Consider the following 17,776-nt stretch of genomic DNA (forward strand, 5'->3'; position numbering starts at 1 on the left):
GACTGAAGAGAGGTCTGGGGGTTTGACAGGGGAAGCAGGGGAACCTACAGAGGGCGGAATAGCCGACCCAAGGCAAGCAGAATGGCAGTGAGTGCTCCAACTGTGTATCTTGTGGTTTTGCCAGTCAATATGGGGGTTGTGAAGGCTAAGCCAAGGGAAACCGAGGATAAGCGGGGAGGCCGAGGAGGAGACTACTTTAAACTGGATGGTTTCTTTGTGATTGCCGGACAGCATGAGAGAAACGGGGACAGTTTGGTGGGTGATGTTGGCAAACTGATGGCCGTCTATAGCGGTTACTGTTATAGGCTTAGGCAGGGGCTTAACAGGGATCTCAGCCTGAGTGACCAGGTTAACGTCAAGGAAACTATCCTCAGCACCAGAGTCAATGAGAGCAGCTAATGGGAGAGACAGATTCCTGAACTGGACTGTAGCTGGGATAACTAGACGGGGTGCTGTGGGCATTGAGTCAGGTGTAGCACTCGCAAGTACGCCCACTTTTACCTGCGAGCCTTGTCTTTTGGGCGAACCGGACAGTTAACCAGGAAATGAGTGCGGTCCCCACAGTACACGCACTCACCAGCCCGCATGCGCCGTTCCTTTTCGGCAGGGGACAGACGAGCACGGCCCAGCTGCATGGGCTCGTCTAGTTCCATGGAGGGATCCGCTGAGGTGTGTGGGCGGTGTCCGAGTGGTGGTGTTGCTCGGGTTGCAGAAGGCGAGGGGGCCCCGCCTGCGGTGCGGACCCGACCGCCCCTCTCCTGTCTCCTCTCCCGTAGCCTGTTGTCTATTCGTGTAGCAAGGGAAACGAGAAAATGAAGGTTAGCAGGCTCATTACGAACAGCTAGTTCATCCTTAATCGTGTCACTCAAACCGTTAACAAACGCTCCCTGAAGAGCTTCGTCATTCCACTTGGAATCGGCTGCCAAGGTCCAAAGATCAATGGCGTATTCAGCCACGCTACCCGTGCCCTGTCGTAGCTTCAACAGTCTCTTTGTGGCGGTCCCGGCACGGTCCGGGTGATCAAACACAATTTCCAATTGAGAGGAAAAATCGTCAAACGACAGGCTGGCAATCTGCTGAGTAGAACAAGCCGCTTCTGCCCAAATCAAAGCTTTGCCCCTCAGTAACCCCAGAGCGTAATGTACCTTTGAGGATTCCGTGGAGAAAGACAGGGGCTTCTGTTGGAACACCAAGCGGCACTGAAGCAGGAAACCACGGCATTTGTTCAGGTCCCCGGTGAAAGGTTCGGGTGAGGTTGTAGGGGGGTTCCCGCAGGGCAGGAGCGGAAGCCGAGCCTGGAGCAACTGTAGGAGGAACAGGCGGAGGAGAAGCAGAGGGAGGAAGAGTAGTGAGTGTTACCAGGTTAGCTACCTGAGAGGTGAGCTGAGATACTTGATCCAACAACCGCTGGTTGTTATCCAATAGAGACCGAATGAGTTGGTCGTGTTGTCCCAATAACATTCCCTGTGAATGGAGGGCGCGTTGTACGCCATCACCCGTTGTTTCATGTGGCATCTCTGCTGAGTCCATGTTTGGCCAGTTCGTTCTGTTAGGCTAGGTGGGGACTCAGGCGCAGAGACGGACACACGGACAAAGAGGGTGAATTAAGATGTTGTTTATTCAGCGTGTTTTGGCAGAGAGAAGCAGTTCAGGGTGGAGCAGCTTCAGACCGGGGTAGGAGCTGAGTGGGGTGGAGAGCCAGTAGCACTGAGAGCTGGATGACGAGGATATCAGACAACAGATGAGCAGGTTGCGGCGTGGGAGTGGCAGGCAGGCAGGCAGCAGGAACAGACGGGATCTGGTCGAAGGAGAGACAGGTTACAAACGTGGCAGAGACAACTATAATGCTGAGAGGGTAACAACTAAACTGAGATTGCTGTACGGAGCCAAGTTACCACAGGTGGTGTAGGAACGAACTGGCGCTGGAGAGGTGGCCAGCCCGGGTAGATAACTGCTGGTTGATTGGTGACAATGAGCTGCAGCTGGATGTAACTGAGCAGGAGAGAGAATGGCCACGCCCCCTGACCTAGATCCTCTGACTGGGCTGCACAGCGGGAGGAGACAGACACAGACAACACACACAGGGAAAAAAGGAAAAGGAAAACAAGCGGGGACAGGAACAACAGTGCCGGACCGTAACATAGAGGGACTTATCAATCCCTGGCCCAGGGACTCGGAGACGTATGTCTCCATCGCCTCCATTTCCGCCTCTTCCGGGCAGTCTTCGATCACCCTCCCGAAGGGAGAGAGGTGGGCGAGCGGCTGGTCCATTTGAGGCAGGGGACGAGGACCGCGCAGAACTTTGCCCTGGAGTTCAGGACTCTAGCGGCTGGGTCCGGGTGGAACGAGCGGGCCCTCATTGACCACTTCCGGTGCCACCTGCGAGAGGACGTCCGAAGGGAGCTAGCCTGCTGGGACACCACGTTGTCCTTCAATCAACTGGTGGGCATGGCCATCTGGTTGGACAACCTGCTGGCTTCTAGATGATGTCCTGGAAGGGGCCTGCCCGTTCCACCCTCCACCCCAAACCCGGATCCCTGATTACACGGTAGTTCCCCAGTGTAAGGCGCTGGTCGATTCAGGCGCAGCTGAGAACTTTATGGACAGGTCGTTAGCACTTAGTCTAGGTATTACATTGGTTCCCCTATTCATTCCACTACCCATCCAAGCACTTGACAGTCGACCATTAGGGTCAGGGTTCGTTAGGGAGGTTACAGCACCAGTCACGATGGTTACACAAGAGACACATAGAGAGCAAGTCACTTTTTTTATTATTGAGTCTCCTGATTTCCCTGTTGTGTTGGGTTTTCCCTGGTTAGCACTACACAACCCCACCTTTTCATGGCCGCAGAGGGTTCTCACAGGGTGGTGGCGAGAGTGTCAGGGTAGGTGTCTGGCTGTTTCCATTGGTGCAACCATGGTGGAAAGTCCAGACACTACCTCCACCGTGTGCATTCCCCCCGAATACCTCGATTTGGCGCACTCATTTTCCAAAACGCAGGCGACCAAATGACCACCTCATTGGGCGGGGGATTGCGCGATAAACCTCCGGGTAGACGCTGTGCCATGTAAATGTAAATGTAAATGTAAAATGTAAATGTGTCATGTATAGCCCCTGTCGCAGGCGGAAATGGAGGCGATGGAGACATACGTCTCCGAGTCCCTGGGCCAGGGGTTTATACGTCCCTCCACTTCACCCGGCTCCTCAGACGGAGGTCTGCGCCCTTGCATTGATTACCGAGCACTGAACAAGGGGACTATTCGTTATAGTTATCCTCTACCCCTCATTCCATCTGTGATCGAGTCAATGCATGGGGCGCACTTCATAAGATAAGAGAGTACTTTATTAGTACCATACCGTGGTTCACTGCATTCTCTGGTAATAAAATACCATAAAATACTCTTATGTGTTATCAGTTTATTTGCAGTTCCTCCTTGTTAACGAATATACACCTGGAGTCAAACAATGTCTCCAGTTTGTATATCCAAAGTGAAACATTAACACATTTCTCATGAACTGAAATCTATGAACTGGGAAAATTTCACTTCTGACCTCACTGAAAGTTCATTTGAGAAGTCATTTTCATAAACTCATTGTCTGAGTGTCATAATTCTCCTTTCATGGCCGCAACGTTATGATCATTAGAAGGGTTGTATTCTGTTGATGACTTTGCATTGTCATAAACTATATTGTGCTGTTTTCACAGCTCATTGTGTGTGCATGTTGTGAACTGTGTCCTTCTCTTTGAGGGTATACACAAATTAAGGAGTGTGGTTTTAAGGGCTCATGTAATAGGCTACACAAATCTATACTTTGTGAATCATTTCATTTTCTAGTTTAGTTTTAACACAAACATCTAAAACCTTACTGTTGTACTTTTCTTTCACTAACACTCATGTGTGTTTTCTTAGCGCTGATGTAGCTGATCGCTGTTTTATTGAGGAACATTTTACTTGCAATGACTGTCATATGTTGTGGTCTTACTTACCTTAGTTGAATACACTGACAGAAAGTCTCTCTGGATAAAATGTCTGCTAAACGACTAAAATGTAAATGTAAATGTAAGCCAGGCTTCCCCAAAATCTATATCTATCTGATGCTGTCTGTTCAAAAAGTGTATGACAGGGGCCTCCCGAGTGGCGCAGTGGTCTAAGGCACTGCATCGCAGCGCTAGAGGCGTCACTACAGACCCAGGTTCGATCCTGGGCTGTATCACAACTGGCCGTGATCGGGAGTCTCATAGGTCGGCTCACAATTGGCCCAGCGTCGTCTGGGTTAGGGGAGGGTTTGGCCGGGGGAGCTTTACTTGGCTCATCACGCTCTAGCGACTCCTTGTGGCAGGCCGGGTGCCTGCAGACTGACCTCGGTCATCTGTTGAACAGTGTTTCCTCTGACACATTAGTGCGGCTGGCTTCCGGGTTAAGTGGGCGGGTGTTGTTTCGGAGGATGCATGACTCGACCTTTTGCATCCTGAGCACGTCGGGGAGTTGTGCCGATGAGACAAGATTTAAAAAAGGGGGTAAAATACACACACACAAAAAAGAAGAAGAGTATGACGTTGTTGCCACCCCTATAATTGAATTCAAGGGAAGCCAGCGAGCATTTGGCCTCTCTTGATATATACAGTATATATATATTTTTTTATAATAGCCAATCAGCATTGAGCTAAACTGAGTGAGCTCAGCTGTGAATGGTCCTGGCGCACCCAAAAAGTGTAAACGGATGCCAGTTTGGATTTGGCTTCAGACAAATCACATCACATTTGAAGCCAAACGTCATTGACAGAAAAAACTGTTGCATCTCGTTTTGTCGTTGTCCATCGGTGGCTAGCTAGCTAAAATTGGCTCTTACCTAAATTAGCCATGGATGAAGATAGGGATTTGGACTTAATTCTCCGTACTGGCCAATGATTAAACAAGCGATTCTGATCCAACCATAAATTCATACATTATGCCCCTGGCCTGAGAGGCTGGAAGTTCAACATGTAGCTAGATGTAGTATGCTAATGTTAACTAGCTGGCCTGGCACATCGTTGCCCATGAAAGGAAGTTAGGCTAGTTAGCAAGCATTTTAGCCAGGTAGCCTAGGACAACAAAAACTAAAACCTTGTACTGTATGACAGAGTCATAGACTGTTTAGGCAACATGAAAGTGGAGGATGGCATTAGTGTTTCTCTACAAGTAGGGTAAGTCAACATGTTTTTTCTACTCACATGCTTGAACACACACACACACACACACACCACACACACACACACACACAGAAATCAGTACCATGAACAGCAATATCATATTTAGCTTATGTTGATTGGACTAAATAGTTTGTGGTATCTTTTAGCTGTCACGGTATTAGACTAAGCATAGGTGATTTGATGTTGAAATGTTGAAGTTGAAATGGTGCTGGAATAGTGGAGGCAGCTTCAGTTTTCTTTGCGACTTGCGGTAACTCTCTGGTGTTCTAAATCAATAGTTGTTTAGTAGTCCGAAAATGTCGGAAACATGTAACTGTTTGTTAGATGCAATATGTTTTGTGAACTTCACCGGAGAGATGTTGCTCTCCGGTTTTGTAATAAAACAAATGTGTGAATTTATTCTGCCACTGTGTCTTCTTATTGTCTCAGCCTTAGGCCTATATATCACGGTGTCAAGTTGTGTCACACAAGAAAACTAACATTTCAAAGTGACTCTTTGTAAAACTGGGCCAACAATAAATACAGTATCTTACATGAAGTTGTTGTAGCGTCCTTTTGTTTATTTTTTAATTTCAGTTGAAATGGTAGTCGTGTAAAAACGGGCCCACCTATGCAAATCAAACGCCTGTGGCGCCAGGTCTGCAGCTGGCATATGCATCCACCTGTTCGTCGTTTTATTATTTCACAGCTATACAATGTTACACCCATCTAGGTAAAACCTTTATTTGTACTGCTCTAATTACATTGGTAACCAGTTAATAATAGCAATAAGGCACATCAGGGGTTTGTGGTATATGGCCAATATACAGTGGGGGAAAAAAGTATTTAGTCAGCCACCAATTGTGCAAGTTCTCCCACTTAAAAAGATGAGAGAGGCCTGTAATTTTCATCATAGGTACACGTCAACTATGACAGACAAATTGAGAAAAAGAAATCCAGAAAATCACATTGTAGGATTTTTTATGAATTTATTTGCAAATTATGGTGGAAAATAAGTATTTGGTCACCTACAAACAAGCAAGATTTCTGGCTCTCACAGACCTGTAACTTCTTCTTTAAGAGGCTCCTCTGTCCTCCACTCGTTACCTGTATTAATGGCACCTGTTTGAACTTGTTATCAGTATAAAAGACACCTGTCCACAACCTCAAACAGTCACACTCCAAACTCCACTATGGCCAAGACCAAAGAGCTGTCAAAGGACAACAGAAACAAAATTGTAGACCTGCACCAGGCTGGGAAGACTGAATCTGCAATAGGTAAGCAGCTTGGTTTGAAGAAATCAACTGTGGGAGCAATTATTAGGAAATGGAAGACATACAAGACCACTGATAATCTCCCTCGATCTGGGGCAGTCTGCCGCTGAACAACATCCCCACAGAATGATGCTGCAACCACCATGCTTCACCGTAGGGATGGTGCCAGGTTTCCTCCAGACGTGACGCTTGGCATTTAGGCCAAAGAGTTCAATCTTGATTTCATCAGACCAGAGAATCTTGTTTCTCATGGTCTGAGTCCTTTAGGTGCCTTTTGGGAGATTCCAAGCAGGCTGTCATGTGCCTTTTACTGAGGAGTTGCTTCCGTCTGGCCACTCTACCATAAAGGCCTGATTGGTGGAGTGCTGCAGAGATGGTTGTCCTTCTGGAAGGTTCTCCCATCTCCACAGAGGAACTCTGGAGCTCTGTCAGAGTGACAATCGGGTTCTTGGTCACCTCCCTGACCAAGTCCCTTCTTCCACGATTGATCAGTTTGGCCGGGCGGCCAGCTCTAGGAATAGTCTTGGTGGTTCCAAACTTCTTGTGTTCTTGGGGACTTTCAATTCTGCAGACATTTTTTGGTACCCTTCCCCAGATCTGTGCCTCGACACAATCCTGTCTCTGAGCTCTACAGACAATTCATTGGACCTCATGGCTTGGTTTTTGCTCTGACATGCACCGTCAATTGTGGGACCTTATATAGAAAGGTGTGTGCCTTTCCAAATCATGTCCAATCACTTGAATTTACCACAGGTGGACTCCAATCAAGTTGTAGAAACATCTCAAGGATGATAAATGGATACATGATGTACCTGAGCTCTAGAAGGACAACCATCTCTGCAGCAGGTTGTCCAACTGGATGGCCATGTCCACCAGCTGGTCGAAGGTTAACATGGCAGGCTAGCCATGATGATGAGATGAGGAGCGGCAGTGGCTAGAAGGCCAGTGACGACGAACGCCGAAGCCTGCCCGAACAAGGAGAGGAGGCAGATTTGGAGGAAGTCGTGACACATACTCTATTTGACCATTTATAATATTGTCACCCATCAGACTACTGTCAATTTAATCTGGTCTTTAGGCCACATCTATTATGATATGTGAAATTAGTTTCAATATACAGTAGTTTGGATGGGCCAGCTGGGCAAGCAACTGTTGTCTTATAGTCAGAAAATCTTATTTGAGTATTTACAGTCTATGTGCTTTTAGATTCATCAATACATTTTCTGACTGATTACAATTTATATTTGGTGTCCTGAGGATTCTTATGACCTATTTTAACATAATAAATGCTTTAATTGACCAATGTATTATTTATTATTGAATATTTCTACAATTGAAATATCAACGTCATTTGAACTTCATGGCCATTCTAGTAGTTATGGAATTCTGGTGCTCTGAGGGTTAAATTAATCTCTGTCCCCATAAGTCCATAAGATAAGAGAGTACTTTATTAGTACCATACCATGGTTCACTGCATTCTCTGATAATAAAATACCATAAAAGACTCTTATGTGTTATCAGTTTATTTTCATTTCCTCCTTGTTGATGAATATACACCTGGAGTCAAACACTCAATGTCTCCAGTTGTATATCCAAAGTGAAACATTAACACATTTCAAATGACCTGAAATCTATAAACTGGAGAAATTACATTTCTGACCTCACTGAAAGTTAATTTGAGAAGTCATTATCATAAACTCATTGTCTGAGTGTCATAATTCTCCTTTCATGGCCGCAACGTTATGACCATTAGGAACGATAAGGGTTGTATTCTATTGATGACTTTGCATTGTCATAAACTATATTGTGCTGTTTTCACAGCTCATTGTGTGTGCATGTTGTAGAATGTGACCTTCTCTTTGAGGGTATACACAAATGAAGGAGTGTGGTTTTAAGGGCTCATGTAATAGGCTACACAAATCCATACTTTGTGAATCATTTCATTTTCTAGTTTAGTTTTAACACAAACATCTAAAACCTTACTGTTGTACTTCTCTTTCACTAACACTCATGTGTGTTTTCTTAGCACTGATGTAGCTGATCGCTGTTTTATTGAGGAACATTTTACTTGCAATGACTGTCATATGTTGTGGTCTTACTTACCTTAGTTGAATACACTGACAGAAAGTCTATTCTGGATAAAATGTCTGCTAAACGACTAAAATGTAAATGTAAATGTAAGCCAGGCTTCCCCAAAATCTATATCTATCTGATGCTTTCTGTTCAAAAAGTGTATGACAGGGGCCTCCCGAGTGGCGCAGTGGTCTAAGGCACTGCATCGCAGAGCTAGAGGCGTCACTACAGACCCAGGTTCGATCCTGGGCTGTATCACAACTGGCTGTGACCGGGAGTCTCATAGGTCGGCGCACAATTGGCCCAGTGTCGTCCGGGTTAGGGGAGGGTTTGGCCGGGGAGGCTTTACTTGGCTCATCGCACTCTAGCGACTCCTTGTGGCAGGCCGTGTGCCTGCAGGCTGACATCAGTTGAACAGTGTTTCCTCTGACACATTAGTGCGGCTGGCTTCCGGGTTAAGAGGGCGGGTGTTGTTTCGGAGGATGCATGACTCGACCTTCGCCTCCTGAGCGCGTCGGGGAGTTGTGCTGATGAGACAAGATTAAAAAAAGGGGGTAAAATACACACACACAAAAAAAGAAGAAGAGTATGACATTGTTGCCGCCCCTAGAATTGAATTCAAGGGAAGCCAGCGAGCGTTTGGCCTCTCTTGATATATACAGTATATATTTTTTTTTAAAACTGAGTGAGCTCAGCTGTGAATGGTAGTCCACTTTTTCTTGTTTTCAGTTGATGGGTGGTTTGACACAATTCGCACACACATACAATAATGTTGTATAGAAAATATTTATATTTTTTGTATTACCAATAGCATAGTAATGGTAAATAGATAATTCTTTATTCAAAAATCAATTTCAACATGAAAAAGCTAAATGACAAAACAATGAAGAAGACAGGAGGGGGTTACAACAGCATACAATTAAAATACAATCAGTTACCTACATAATACAGATTGAAAAAGGCTAAGCAAAACTATACTGCTGTTTTCCTGTCCTGTCCTTTCACTTCAGAATCAGATTAATAGTGGAATCATGGTTACTGAGATCTGTACTACACTACAGTCTACAGAAGTCTTCAAAATCACTCAGAATGCTCTCATAATCATTCATGTACAGTGGGGAAAAAAAGTATTTAGTCAGCCACCAATTGTGCAAGTTCTCCCACTTAAAAAGATGAGAGAGGCCTGTAATTTTCATCATAGGTACACGTCAACTATGACAGACAAAATGAGGAAAAAAAATCCAGAAAATCACATTGTAGGATTTTTAATGAATTTATTTGCAAATTATGGTGGAAAATAAGTATTTAGTCAATAACAAAAGTTTCTCAATACTTTGTTAAATACCCTTTGTTGGCAATGACACAGATCAAACGTTTTCTGTAAGTCTTCACAGGGTTTTCACACACTGTTGCTGGTATTTTGGCCCATTCCTCCATGCAGATCTCCTCTAGAACAGTGATGTTTTGGGGCTGTCGCTGGGCAACATGGATTTTCAACTCCCTCCAAAGATTTTCTATGGGGTTGAGATCTGGAGACTGGCTAGGCCACTCCAGGACCTTGAAATGCTTCTTACGAAGCCACTCCTTCGTTGCCCAGGCGGTGTGTTTGGGATCATTGTCATGCTGAAAGACCCAGCCACGTTTCATCTTCAATGCCCTTGCTAATGGAAGGAGGTTTTCACTCAAAATCTCACGATACATGGCCCCATTCATTCTTTCCTTTACACGGATCAGTCGTCCTGGTTCCTTTGCAGAAAAACAGCCCCAAAGCATGATGTTTCCTGTCACAAGCCGTGCTAGAACTCCGGTCTCAGATGTGGAGAGCTGGGGGTAATACCCCTTAGCCACAGAGGAGGTGTAGTAGGACCCAAATGAAACACCCAAGGCAATACTCCAGGCCAGTAGATTTAATGTAAAAACAAAGGTTCTTCGCCATTCACAAATAGTCCAACACAAGTTCTTCTCAGAAAGAGGTATGTTAACAAAACAGGAGGCAAAACAAAATAACTCCACGAGGGGAGAAAAACAAACTAAAGATAACTTAGAAAACCTTACTTGGAAAGACACGGTGGAACAAAGCAGGAGACACATAGCCAGGACTCAATAACCAAGTGAGAAACAAGGGGAAAACACACAGCTAAAATACACAAGGGGAAACAAGGCACAGGTGACCTGGATCAAGCTAATTAGGACACATGAGGAAGAACTAAGGCAGAGGGGAACACAGATGACCTCTAGAGGCCCGGAGACAAACAGGAGGCAGGAAGCTGACAGGACCCCCTCCTCTAGGAACGACTCCTGACGTTCCTTCCAGAACACCCCGGCCCCAGGGTGCGAAAATCTCGGATCAAACCTGGGTCCAGGATGTCCCTGGCTGGAACCCAGGAGCGCTCCTCTGGCCCGTAGCCCTCCCAGTCCACCAGATACTGCAGAGAGTTCTGGACCCTCCGGGAGTCCAGTATCCGGCGGACTGTGTAGGCTGGCTGGCCGTCAATGATCCTGGGAGGTGGCGGGGGTCTGCGTGGGGGGGCAAAAGGAGAAGACAAGACAGGTTTAAGGAGTGAAACATGGAAAGTGGGGTTAACTCTAAGGGAGCGAGGCAGAACCAAACGATACGAAACAGGGTTAACCTTTCTAGCAATGCGGAAAGGGCCGATGTATCTCTGGGAAAGCTTCTTGGATTCGACCCGGAGGGGCAGGTTCTTAGTGGCCAACCAAACTCTCTGACCAGCTCGGAAACTAGGGGCCGTCCGGCGGTGTCGATTAGCCTGACTTTGGTATCTCTGGGAGGTCCGAAGGAGGATACACCTGGCCTTCTTCCAGGTCCGCCTACAGCGTTGGACAAAGCGCTGGGCCGAGGGAACACCAACTTGCGCCTCTTCCTCTGGAAATAATGGAGGGTTGTAACCGAACTGGCATTCGAAGGGGGACAATCCGGTGGCTGAAGACTGGAGGGTGTTGTGGGCATATTCAGCCCAAATGATATAGGTGGCCCAAGACGTGGGATTACTGGCCGCCATACACCGCAGGGTGGTCTCCAGATCCTGATTAATCCGTTCCGTTTGGCCATTAGACTCTGGATGGAACCCTGACGATAGGCTGGCTGTGGCCCCAATAAGCCTGCAGAAGGCCCCCCAAAACCGGGACGAGAATTGGGGACCTCGGTCAGAGACCACGTCCAGGGGAATGCCAAATATCCGGAAGACATGGTTCATGAGGAGCTCAGCAGTCTCCTTAGCCGAGGGCAGCTTGGGCAGGGGAATAAACCGGGCAGCCTTAGAGAACCGGTCAACGATCACTAGGATGACGGTGTTATTCTGGGATGGAGGAAGTCCCGTAACAAAGTCCAGAGAAAGGTGTGACCATGGCCTTCGAGGAATAGGTAAGGGATGGAGCAGTCCCTGGGGTCGCTGGCGCGTCGACTTTCCCTGGTTGCACACCGGGCAGGCCTCAACATAGACCTGCACGTCCTTCTTGATGGACGGCCACCAAAACCGCCGTCGGAGGAATTCCAGTGTGCGAGCACTGCCTGGATGGCATGTCAAGGGCGACTCATGACCCCACTGCAAGACGCGGGCCCGAACAGAGAGAGGAACGACAGGCGACCGGCAGGACCACCGCCTGGATCGGGCTCATGGACAAGGGCTTCTCGTACCCCTCTTTCTAGTTCCCACTGAAGAGGTGCGACGATCCTAGACCTCGGAATAATCGATGCCAAGGGCTTCTCTTGTACCTCGGGAGAATAGGCTCGAGACAGGGCATCCGGCTTGACGTTCTTGGTGCCAGGTCGGTAAGACAGGAGGAACTGGAATCGATTAAAGAAAAGGGACCATCGTGCTTGCCGAGGGTTCATCCGCTTAGCCTGTTGGAGATATTCCAGGTTCTTGTGGTCTGTGAGAACCTGGAACGGGTGCTGAGCCCCCTCAAGCCAATGGCGCCACTCTTCCAAGGCCAGTTTTACTGCAAGCAACTCCTAGATCCCCCACGTGGTAGTTGCGCTCGGCCTCAGACAGGCGGCGAGACATGAAGGCACAAGGGTGTAATCTCCCATCCTCACCCCTCTGTGACAGGACGGCTCCCACCCCCACCTCTGAGGCGTCCACCTCCACCACGAAAGGTCTTTCTGGGTCAGGAGTCACCAGAATCGGAGCAGACGTGAAGCGGCGCTTGAGATCCTCGAAGGCCCCTGCTGCTTCCGGACCCCAGTGAACCTTGGTCCCTCCTCCCTTGGTAAGCGTCGTCAAGGGGGCTACCACTGAGCTGAAATTCTTGATGAACTTCCGATAGAAGTTAGAAAAGCCAATGAACCGTTGAACCTCCTTGACCGTGGCAGGTGTGGGCCAGCTGCGGACCGCTCGACCTTCTTGGGATCCATCTCTAGGTGCCCGGGAGTGACAATAAACCCGAGAAACTGAGTCTGAGAAACATGAAATTCACACTTCTCAGGTTTAACATAGAGGTGATTGTCAAGGAGCCTCTGGAGAACCCGGCTAACATGCCCCTCATGCTCCTTCAGTGACCTCGAGAAGATGAGGATATCGTCCAGGTACACGAAGACGAACAGATTAAGCATATCCCGGAGAACATCATTAATCAGGGCTTGGAATACTGCGGGGGCATTGGTGAGCCCGAACGGCATCACCCGATATTCATAGTGCCCCGTGGGCGTGTTGAACGCCGTCTTCCATTCGTCACCTTGCCGGATCCGCACGAGATGGTAAGCATTGCGGAGATCCAGTTTAGAAAAAATGGAAGCCCCCTTGAAGCAGCTCAAAAGCAGTGGCCATGAGAGGAAGAGGATATCGATTCCGAACCGTGATCTTGTTGAGTCCCCGGTAATCAATACAAGGCCTAAGACCGCCGTCCTTCTTTTCAACAAAAAGAAGCCCGCCCCAGCCGGGGAAGTAGAGGCATGGATGAGGCCGGCTGCCAAGGACTCCTTAATGTAGGTGTCCATAGCTGCGTGCTCGGGGAGGACAAGGAAAAGATCCGACCTCTAGGAGGGCAGCACCCAGGGAGTAGATCAATGGCACAGTCATACGTGCGATGAGGCGGTAAGGAAGTAGCCCGGGCCTTGCTGAACACAGCCTTGAACCGATGGTAAACACTGGGGACTAGGGAGACGTCAACAGACTCTTGAAACTGGGTACTAGGGGCTGAGGGACTCTGAAGCATGCAGGTGAGTTGGCAAGTGGGACCCCAGCTTAGAATGGTGCCAGTAGGCCAGTCGATCTGGGGATTATGTCTGCATAGCCAAGGGTGACCCAGGATAATAGGATACTCGGGAGAGTCAATGAGATAGAAGGTTTCCTCCTGCTGGTGTTGAGAGATGGTAAGTCGCAGGGACTGAGTCGCCTCTGTAACCTTTCCTGGTTCCAGAGGTCTGCCATCTAAGGCTGTAACTGCCTGGGGATGAGGAAGTAGTTGGGTAGGGATCTTAAGTTCCTTAGCCAAGGTTACATCCAGGAAATCACCTGCGGCACCGGAATCGATCATAGCCTGGACCCGATGCTGGTGGCCCTCCCAGGACAGAGTGGCTGGAATAGCCAGGACAGCGTTAGTAGGAGGAGCTCTAATTCTCCCCATCACAGCCCTCCTGTAGCTGGGCGGGGACTGGCGTTTCCCGAAAGCTCGGGGCAAGTGGATCGGAAGTGGCCGGCAACCCCGCAGTAGAGGCACCGACGCTCCCTCATGCGACGTTCCCTTTCATTGGGAGAAAGCCTGGAACGGCCTAACTGCATGCTCTCCGGGGAATCCTGGAGCAGTTCAGGAGCCGGGGAAGCTCTGAATGACGGAGTCCAAACAGGAGAAACAGAGCTGCTCCGAGGAACTTGGGACTGAGACACCTGGCGGCGAGCCGTTCTCCGCTCTCTTAGACGATTGTCCAGGCGGATGGCCAGGCGGATGGCTATGAGGGACTCGAGATCTCCAGCTGGTTCTCGGGTGGCTAACTCATCTTGAAGGGGCTCAGATAACCCTCCCTGAAAGCAGACCCTCAGCGCTTCATCATTCCATCCGCTCCTTGCTGCTATGGTCCGAAAATCAATGGCGAAATCTGCCGTGCTTCGGGAGCCCTGACGGAGAGACAGTAGGCGCTTGGAAGCCTCCCGCCCACTGACAGGATGATCGAACACCCGCTTGAACTCTTCTACAAATGCAGCGTGGGAATCACAACAGGCCTCCTGGGACTGCCACACCGCAGAGGCCCAGGCGAGCGCCTTGTCTGAAAGAAGGGTAATGATGTAGGCAATCTTGGAACGGTCTGTGGGAAAACTTGAGGATTGGAGCTCGAAGGTGAGGGAGCATTGGGTGAGGAAACCCTGGCAAGAGCTTGGATCCCCAGAAAAGGGCTTGGGAGGTGGTAGTCGGGGCTCCGTCAACCGAGAAGGCCTGTCGTCACTGGGAGGTGACCTGGGGGAAGGGAGAGGACCAAGGAGGCGTTCAAAGAGCTGGTGAAGGGAACTCATCATTTCGGCCAGGAGTTGAGAATGTCTAGCCATCAGCTCCTCTTGTCGGCTGAGAACGGCTTCATGGCGCTGGAAAGAAGCCTCATGTCGAGTGATCACCGCCAACAGGTCCTGGGAACTGAGTGTTTCTGGGTCCATGATTGACTTGGTTATTCTGTCACAAGCCGTGCTAGAACTCCGGTCTCAGATGTGGAGAGCTGGGGGGTAATACCCTTAGCCACAGAGGAGGTGTAGTAGGACCCAAATGAAACACCCAAGGCAATACTCCAGGCCAGTAGATTTAATGTAAAAACAAAGGTTCTTCGCCATTCACAAATAGTCCAACACAAGTTCTTCTCAGAAAGAGGTATGTTAACAAAACAGGAGGCAAAACAAAATAACTCCACGAGGGGAGAAAAACAAACTAAAGATAACTTAGAAAACCTTACTTGGAAAGACACGGTGGAACAAAGCAGGAGACACATAGCCAGGACTCAATAACCAAGTGAGAAACAAGGGGAAAACACACAGCTAAAATACACAAGGGGAAACAAGGCACAGGTGACCTGGATCAAGCTAATTAGGACACACGAGGAAGAACTAAGGCAGAGGGGAACACAGATGACCTCTAGAGGCCCGGAGACAAACAGGAGGCAGGAAGCTGACAGTTTCCACCCCCATGCTTTACAGTAGGTATGGTGTTCTTTGGATGCAACTCAGCATTCTTTGTCCTCCAAACACGACGAGTTGAGTTTTTACCAAAAAGTTCTATTTTGGTTTCATCTGACCATATGACATTCTCCCAATCCTCTTCTGGATCATCCAAATGCACTCTAGCAAACTTCAGACGGGCCTGGACATGTACTGGCTTAAGCAGGGGGACACGTCTGGCACTGCAGGATTTGAGTCCCTGGCGGCGTAGTGTGTTACTGATGGTAGGCTTTGTTACTTTGGTCCCAGCTCTCTGCAGGTCATTCACAAGGTCCCCCCGTGTGGTTCTGGGATTTTTGCTCACCGTTCTTGTGATCATTTTGACCCCACGGGGTGAGATCTTGCGTGGAGCCCCAGATCGAGGGAGATTATCAGTGGTCTTGTATGTCTTCCATTTCCTAATAATTGCTCCCACAGTTGATTTCTTCAAACCAAGCTGCTTACCTATTGCAGATTCAGTCTTCCCAGCCTGGTGCAGGTCTACAATTTTGTTTCTGGTGTCCTTTGACAGCTCTTTGGTCTTGGCCATAGTGGAGTTTGGAGTGTGACTGTTTGAGGTTGTGGACAGGTGTCTTTTTATACTGATAACAAGTTCAAACAGGTGCCATTAATACAGGTAACGAGTGGAGGACAGAGGAGCCTCGTAAAGAAGAAGTTACAGGTCTGTGAGAGCCAGAAATCTTGCTTGTTTGTAGGTGACCAAATACTTATTTTCCACCATAATTTGCAAATAAATTCATAAAAAATCCTACAATGTGATTTTCTGGAGAAAAAAATTCTCAATTTGTCTGTCATAGTTGACGTGTACCTCGATGAAAATTACAGGCCTCTCTCATCTTTTTAAGTGGGAGAACTTGCACAATTGGTGGCTGACTAAATACTTTTTTTCCCCACTGTATATGATTGGCTGGCGGTTGTTATAGCCTGCCTGTTTCAGGAACTTAGGCAGCTTTGAGCAGACCCCTGGTGACGCGGTAGGTGTTGTCAGGGTCAAAACTCTGACCGTCATCGTCATGCTGGGTCACATAGACCTTTTCCACAGTCCCATCTGGACGCAGACTGATGATGAGGCGGTCCATGTTGCTGTCGTCTTGGTCACCAGCAAAGTCTTTTCTGACATACTGAGGAAGGCAACATGGTTGCCCACTATATAGTATGGGTAGATGTCATCTGGGAGCAGAATATTGCTGTAAATTACAGATATACTTGCATATCTTGTTGTGGTCACATTGTAGCAGTCCCACTCCGGTCTGTTCTGGAAGGGATGGAAATCAAAGCCCCCCTCGTTGGGGTTGTATCTTGCAACCTTTTCACCCATGATGTCAAAGTTGATGTAATTCTTGGCAAACCAGAACTGGAGCTTGAGTCCATGCCTGGGCAAGTGACGACCAAACCCAGAATGTCTTAGGTCCGCCAAAGTGTTCAACGTACCTCGAACGATGGTGGTACCCTTAAGAGAGAGCGAGAGAGAGAGAGAAAGAGAGAGAGAACTTTAGTAGGTGTGATTGTGTGAAATAAAATCCCTTAATATACTGACATACCCTGGAACCTTATAGGCCCAGTGCAGTCAAAATTCTGTTTTACCTGTGTTTTGTATAATATTATACAACAGCTGATGAAACTAACTCTGTAAACGTGGGAAAAAATGTGATCAGTGTTATTTCCGAATAGTGGCTGGTTGAAAATACAATTTACACAGGACCTAGTCAGCAGGTTTTGTATGGGTGGAGTTTTAGCTTGTTAATACACCAATAACAAAGAGAGTTCCAAAAAAGTTGCATGGGTGTGAAAAATATGTTGAGTGGCTCTGTCCACACTGTGGGGCATGGACACATAACCCTTACAACATGTCAGCTGTTCTTAACTAATACTAACATTGTACTATAACAGTGTTCAACTTTTAAGATACCAGGGACCGGTAAACCATGATTTTTCCTCCTTGGGGGACTGCTTACATTAAAACTAGAACTGACTGCATTAGTGTTAAAGAGCAACTTTAAAAAGCAACAAATCCCTTGGAATGTGGCATCGATTTGAGTCAGAAACAGTTATCCTAGTGTCAAAATGTACTACAAAGTGTAAATTGGATAATTTGGGTCA

General features: G+C 47.9%; 1 pseudogene; it reads right to left on the reverse strand.

The window, feature by feature from the left end:
• Positions 1–9,513: 9,513 nt before the first annotated feature.
• On the reverse strand, positions 9,514–17,603 carry LOC121534519 (annotated as a pseudogene).
• Between the last annotated feature and the right edge of the window lie 173 nt (positions 17,604–17,776).

This window comes from Coregonus clupeaformis, chromosome 21, assembly GCF_020615455.1.
Source record: "Coregonus clupeaformis isolate EN_2021a chromosome 21, ASM2061545v1, whole genome shotgun sequence".
Lineage (NCBI taxonomy): Eukaryota > Metazoa > Chordata > Actinopteri > Salmoniformes > Salmonidae > Coregonus > Coregonus clupeaformis.